Source organism: Microcebus murinus, chromosome 7, assembly GCF_040939455.1.
Source record: "Microcebus murinus isolate Inina chromosome 7, M.murinus_Inina_mat1.0, whole genome shotgun sequence".
In the NCBI taxonomy this organism is placed as follows: Eukaryota; Metazoa; Chordata; class Mammalia; order Primates; family Cheirogaleidae; genus Microcebus; species Microcebus murinus.
The window spans coordinates 97,673,594-97,680,495 of NC_134110.1; positions in this window are offsets into that span (position 1 = coordinate 97,673,594).

The following is a 6,902-nucleotide window of genomic DNA, read 5'->3' on the forward strand; positions in this document are numbered from 1 at the left end:
TTGTATGACAAATAAAAAAAATAGTATATTTACTTGATTTGATTAACATTTAAATTGAAATTTCAGAAAGACATTTTCCAAAATGGCTATAGAGATGGGAGTGTGTTAACTTTATTAACTGTTCTGACCAGAGCTTCAGAAACCTAGGAGTCTCTGCTTCAATCATTTCCATCATTCCTCTGCTGATAATACCCAATATGGGGAATAAAAACACACATGTCACTAGAATCCATTTGGATGTTACCATATGAAAGATAATGGTTTCAGGACAGAGTCCCCGTCAGTACTTACGTCCCATGCCTGGCTGCAGAGCTCAAGCTGGGCATGAAAGTGGCTTTCTGATTTAAGAGTCTAGAGACCCACAAGCTCAGTGCTACCAAGTCCTCCATGGCATTGGTCTCACTGTTTTACAATGAAGTGAGCAAGCTATTTCTGCAGTGTGGGGCTTTCTGAGGCTACTCTGAGCCTAAACTGAACGTGCAGGTGTGTTGGATGTTATGTCGGATCGTACTGGCAGGGTCCTGTGCTCAGAACCTGGCAGCAGAGACGCCAACACCACCCTGCCTAGGGAGAACCTACTCCGAGTTTAAGATACTTTTCTTTTGTACTCCAGTAATGAAGAGAGTAAGAAAAATGTGTCTTTACTTTAACTAGAAAATCCAAATGTAATTAGCAGCCATGTTTATCTTTACATTATTTAAAGGAGTATTGATATCAATGAGTTTTTCACAAATATAAGCTCTGGTGCTGCTGAAACATTCCTCATGTTAATTAGCAGTCTTAGCAAAGGGGAGACTAATACGGTTGTTGGGAGCAACACCACACCTACTATGACCATGAGAAATCTGTTAGGAAATGATATTACTAGAAGATTTTGAAGTAAAAGTGTTAGGAAAGTTTTTATAACTAAACATCCATATCTGAAAATTGAGCTTTCCTTTTAACTGAAAAAGGAAACTTTTCATCCTCAAAATATTTTGAAGAAAAAAATCCACTCTACTGAAATCTGGTGACATGATTATTGAAATAATATATATTTATTTTCATTTATATGTGATACAAATGTAAACTAACAAAGATCTCTTTTCCGTATTTATCCATGGATTTTGAAACTTTTAATATTATCCTAATAAAATACCTATGTTTAGAAACTATGACTCAGTAAAGAGATGTAAAAATGATTTATTCAGTTAACTTATTTAGAACTAATTTGATTATTAACTTTCACCTTGAACAGCCATTTCAGTTGTGTTTTAAATAATCTATTTCATTTAAGATATTTCCCAGTTTCCTATAATTTTTCAAGGAACAGACTTTAGGACACATATACGATCATAATATATAAATAGTTAGTTTTCAGTGTACACTTTGATCCATACAAATTTCAATGAAGCATGAATCCAATATAATATATAATTTTCTCTAAGTTATTTCAAGTTAATGGGCGTTATAAATGTTTTCCAATGAAAAGGTTTCGAAATAACTGCAAAAACCTAGATATTAAAAAGACTCTAAAAAAATAAAAGAGGAAAGAAGTTCTTATCAGAATCAGAGTATTTTGGCTCTGGCAAGCAGCTTAGCAAACTGTTCTGCTGCCTCCCCACTACATGCATTCTGGTTTCCCCACTTGCTTCTTAGGTGTGATAACAAGAACTGTGTGGTCAGAGCACACCTCTGAGGGCCTAATGGGTCGTATAAAGCTCCAGAGGCAGAATCACTAGGCACTACAGGATTAATTTCATTCATGAAATTGAAATTGATCAGCTAGTTCCCTTACTCAACCCACAAACAACCGGCAGATCCTGAAATATGTCTTTTATACTATATCTATTTATCTCTTTGTTTGGCTAGATCCTTGAGATAAAGCAAAGACTTATCACAAATGAATATTTTATACACTTTTGTTCTTGTTGTTATTAGCAGTCTTCTGGGGGAAGGGATTGCCCAAGTCATAAATAAATCTCTTCTGATTTTGAGTAAGATTTTACAAGAATTTGTATTACTTCCTTTAGATATGTTTACATATGTTTGTAATGTTTGTTATTCACCTTTTATTGAAAAGTACCCCAAGAATCTCAGTTTGGGGAAAAAAAGTAAAAACTCGTTAAAATTCTCACACAAAACATCTGCTCTACTTGGGCTTGTACCTCAGTGCCTTTGCACTGACTGTCCCTGTTCATAGAAAATTTTATCCAGGTATCCACATGGACGCTCCCTCCTCGCCCTTATAACTCTATTCAAATCTCATCTCATCACTGAGGCTTTCCCTAATGACCTTCTACAAAGCACCTCCATCCATCTTTTCCTCCCACACTGCTTTCTGTTTCTCTATAGCATTTTCTCCTCTCTGGTATTATGTTATATGTCCATTTGTGTGTGTTTAGAGTCTGTTTCCCTCACTAGAATGGAAGCACATAAAGTCAGAAACTATTTTATTTTTCATTTGTTAATAACTAATGGAAAAAGCACTGCATGTATTTGTGCTCATATCCAAAAAAATTAAAAGCCTGGGATTGTCTAATTCCACTTTGGAACAACAAAGGTTTGGCCTTAAATAACAAGCATATTGGCTCAGATAGTGGCCATTCAGGTCTCTTGCTGTTAAGACTCATGCTCTGAGGTTCAGGTGCAATGAAAACCCTCCAGTTCATTGCTCTCCACGGTTGAAATGGTGGCTGTGCCTTCCAGCCTTCCCTCTTGCACCCCCTTGCCCACCTGCTGCTCTCTCCACGGCACCCTGGCTGGGGGCTGTCATCTCATGGTCAGCTGCTCAGTGCTGCCTACTGCTTCATTCTACTCCAGTCTGCTTTTGAGATGCATCCATGATGTCGCATGTATCCGCAGTTTGTTTCTTGTTTTTGAGGTTCATTCATGACACGACATGTATCCACTGATAGAGTAGTATTCCACTGTGTGGGTGTCTAATATGTGTTTCTGCATTTACCTGACCATGGACCTTTGAGTTGTTCCCCATTTGGAGCTATAATGTATATTTGCATATGAATCTTTGTGTAGGCATATGTTTTTATTTCTCCTAAGTAAATACTTAGGAGTGGGACTGCTGGTTGATATGGCAAGTATATGTTTAATTTTATAAGAAACCTTCAGTGTTTCCAAAATGTCTGTTGACATTCCCACCCGCAATGGCTGAAAGCTCCTGTTGCTCCAGGCTTGGAATTATGAGTCTTTTTGATTTTTGTCATTGTGGTGGTTATGCAATGGCATCACATTCATCACATTATGGTTTTATTTCCATTCCTCTGACAAGTAATAATGTTGAGCATTGCTTCTCATTTTTAAAATTTATTATATTAAATACATAAAGCAAAATTCACTTTTTTGGTGCAGACTCCTATGAGTTTTGACAAATGCATAGGGGCATGTAACCACTGCCAAAATTTAAGGACAGAATGGTTCCATTTTCCCCTCACACACAAATTTCCCTCATGCTGTCGCTTTATAATCAAATGCTTCCCCACATTCATACTTAATGCAATTATCAGTATGGTTGGGTTATATATACCATCTGGCTACTTGTTTTTTATTTTTCCTTTCTGTTCTTTGTTATTTTTCCTTTTTAAAAAATACTTTAATGGATTAATTAAGCATTTTCTGATATTCAATTTAATTTCCACTATTGACTTATTAGCTTTACCTTTCTATTATATTTTTAGTGGCTGCTCTGGGGTTTACAATATGCGTCTTTAATTTATCACAGTCTATTTTTAACTTTTAAATCTTGTGGTTTTAACTTTCAAATTTATTACAGTCTATTCTTAACTTTTAAATTTTAATGTCATAACCATACACATACAAAGTGAGGACATTCTAAAAGTTTACTTCCATTTTCTCCCCTCCCATTCTTTGTCCTATTATTCCATGTATTTTAGTTCTATATATGCTTTAAATCCCACAACATAATATTATTTTTTAAACGATCAATTTCTGTGAAGCACGTGTGCTGGGTGTGGGGACATGGGAGCCCCCCCTTTGCTCCTGGTCACTCCTTTCAGAGCCGTCACTGTCTTCCTTCTTGTAACTCAGGTTAGGTGTTGGTCTGTCTTTCTGACCTGCAAAAAGAAGACAAAACAAAGCAAATTGAGCCTGAAAAGATGGGACAGGAGGGAAGACCTCAAAGTCAGGTCTGCTGGATTTTGAGGAGGGATTTTCTTTCTTTTCCTTGAAGGGAAAAAGCCTTTTTCACCGGTACAATTAAAATCTCCCAATTATGGAGAGGCACCCACTTGGGACAAGTGACATTGCAACACAGAGTGCTCAGAAAACCTGAACTTTTTAACTGTAGGGGGCAGACATTTACTGCTGGCCACTGTTGCGTCTTTCTGGTATTTAAAGGAATATTGGGTGTGTGAACAAGAATCGAAGAGGTAAACTTATTCAACCCATAAATCTGTGATTGGTTGATGTTTTTTTGTCATTTTAAGAGACTAAATATGAGAGGAGGGCAGATGGTGTAACAACTGTACAATTTTAAAGTATCACAAATGTGAGTTGGTTTCCTCACACCAAAAAAGCGAGTCTCCTATTAATTAGCAGTGTAACCTTTGACAGTTCACGTAATCAGTGTGTCTCAGCTGCTTCACATGGAAAATGAAGCAGCTGAACGAATACTATCTAAGCTAAGCTCTCAGGTGGCTTAGCTTTGAAGTTCTCTCTTTCCTGCCTTCTTAGGCTGTGCTAATCAGACACAAAACTTAAATTGTAAGAGGTTCCAAGTCTTCCAATAATGACCAACAAAGGTAATTTAAATAAGTTAAAATATTATAAAGACACATCAAGTCATTTATCATGAGATTTCAGGGTCTACTTCACTACCTGTTAGAAGAAAATTAAAGCAAAACATATAGAAGCAAGGATCAAGGCTAAAAGCAGAAAAAGAGTAGGTGGCAGAAAATATAATTGTATAGAAGTTTGAGAAATATGCAAACTAGTAATGAATTTAATATCAAGATGTCAAAGAGAGAGTCTGAAAGGGATAATTGAAGGTCAAGAGTGAGCCAGGAAACCTTTGACTGAAGAAGCCGTAAATATACAGAATAGAAAGAAATATAGAAGGTATAAATCTATTAAAATATTTATTTAAACAAATGAAGACTATAAAACTTGTGACAACTAAAGTAAAAAGTAGGAGAAATAATTAACATTTACTGAATACCTATTATTAATATGTGTCAGGCATTGGGCCTGGTGGTTTACATACTCCATGTAATTAATGAGTTCATTGAAAAATTAAAATATGATTCTAGGGCCACCACGAATAATTATTATTTATTATGCATAAGCATTGGGGTTTCAAGAAAGCCTTGGTCAGTGGTTGTAAATTCAGTAGAACTAGAGTGTGGGCCCATGATCTGCATCTGAACTTTTTTTCTATTATTTATTTATTTATTTCAGCATATTATGGGGGTACAAATGTTAGGGTTTTGTATATTGCCCTTGACCCCCCTCAAGTTAGAGCTTCAAGCTCTGTCCATCCCCCAGTTGGTGCACATCATACTCATTGTATATGTATATACCCATCCCCTCTCCTCCACCTGCCCAACAACTGATAAATGTTATTCCTATACGTCCACTTAGGTGTTGATCCGTTAATACCAATTTGCTGATGAGTTCATGTGGTGCTTATTTTTCTCTTCTTGGGATACTTCTCTTAATAGAATGGGTTCCAGCTCTAGCCAGAAATATACAAGATGTGCTATATCACCATTGTTTCTTATAGCTGAATGCCACTCCATGGTATACATATACCACATTTTATTAATCCACTCATATATTGATGGGCACTTTGGTTGTTTCCACATCTTTGCAATTATGAATTGTGCTGCTAATGCTCAACATTTCTAATCATCAGGGAAATGCAAATCAAAACTACAATGAGATATCACTTATCTCCAGTGAGAATGGCCTTTATTAACAAGTCCCAAACAATAAATGTTGGCATGGATGCAGAGAGATAGGAACACTCCTACATTTCTGGTGACACTGCAAACTAGTTTAACCCCTGTGGAAAGCAATATGAAGATACCTCAAAGTGATACAAGTGGATCCACCATTTGATCCAGCAATCCCACTCCTGGGCATCTACCCAATAGAACAAAAGTCACTCTATGAAAAATACACCTGCACTAGAATGTTTATAGCAGCACAATTCATGATCGAATGTTTTTTATGCATGGCTAGGCTTGAAAATCACTGACCTAATGCACATCCTATGATGTGGAATGTTGACATGCAACTGATGAAAACTGCATTTCTGTAACTGAGTACGAGAGTTGGGGGAGGCTGTGGAGGGGTGCCCTGCACAGGGCACAGGTGTTCTCCCCACCCCCAGCACACATTTGAACTGAGCCAGACAACAGGGTGGGGCTTAGACACACAGAAAGGAGGGAAGGAAAGCAGTTGTGAGTCTGGGCCAGGTCTGCTCCACTGGGCATCGGGGGCAGTGGTTTGGCTGAAAAAGAGGGCATAATAGTGTGGATTTTAATTAGATTAAGGTTAAGACAGCTGGCTGCAATGGCTCACTCCTGTAATCCTAGCACTCTGAGAGGCTAAGGTGGGCAGATCCTTTGAGCTCAGGAGTTCAAGACCAGCCTGAGCAGGAGCAAGACCCCATCTCTAACAAAAATAGAAAAAATTAGCCAGGCATGGTGGCACATGCCTGTAGTCCCAGCTACTCGGGAGGCTGAGGCAGAAGGATTGCTTGAGCCCAGGAGTTGGAGGTTGCTGTGAGCTAGGCTGACACCATGGCACTCTAGTTGGAGCAACAGAGTGAGATTCTGTCTCAAAAAAAAAAAATTAGGTTAAGACTAGAGAGGAAGATAATGTCATCACTGATCTGTTTTAACTACTGGCCAGGGTAATATATGAACTGGCAAAGCAGAGCT